Here is a 699-nt window from a genome sequence, read left to right on the forward strand (position 1 = left end):
CAGGATGAGAAGGAAAGTGAGAAATTATCTTTCACTAAGTAATTATCTTGCTAAATAGGCAATTATACCTCTTCTAAGGCCAATTAAGTAGAATTACAATATCGCTTTTCTATAAGGTGGCTCGAATGTTGATGAAATTTTTTTTATATCAATAGATATATGATCCAAAGTATCTAAAATTCCGTGATATGCATTATAGGATATATCTATACTTTTATCCATAGATCTAAGAAGCAATTTATCATTTCTCATTTTTAATATCTTTACTATGTTAATAATAAATGTTGTTGAAAAGCGACGTCAGATCCGGCTTAGAAACATTAATCTGACGGATCGGATCGTGTTTTCCGTTCGGCTAATAGGCAATCAGTCTCCCTCGATAACAGGTTTAGCGATTAGCTTTTGTCTCTGTTATTAGTGATCTTTTTTGACTGGGACGGAAAAGAAAGATGCATCCGTTTTATGAGAACTTTATTTTTTTATTTTATTTTTTTTTATTATTTTTTTAGTATAACTTTATCTTTTTGCTGTTTTTTCACATTAAACTCAGCGTTTTTGCGTCAGATTTTAAAGGTGTGAATAAAAGGTATTATGTCAGGAGCAATATGCAATGTCTATTTGGTTATCGGTCGATCTATACTTGTATTACAATCTTTAAATCTTTCTCAATCTGCCTCTCTCTCTTTCTCTGTGTGTATG

At 31.0% G+C, this 699-nt stretch overlaps 1 protein-coding gene across 1 annotated transcript in view; it reads right to left on the bottom strand.

The window, feature by feature from the left end:
• Positions 1 to 699, bottom strand: part of LOC119587677 — a 19,636-nt gene that overhangs the window by 18,710 nt on the left and 227 nt on the right. The window lies entirely within an intron of this gene.

Source organism: Penaeus monodon, chromosome 23, assembly GCF_015228065.2.
Source record: "Penaeus monodon isolate SGIC_2016 chromosome 23, NSTDA_Pmon_1, whole genome shotgun sequence".
Taxonomy (NCBI): domain Eukaryota; kingdom Metazoa; phylum Arthropoda; class Malacostraca; order Decapoda; family Penaeidae; genus Penaeus; species Penaeus monodon.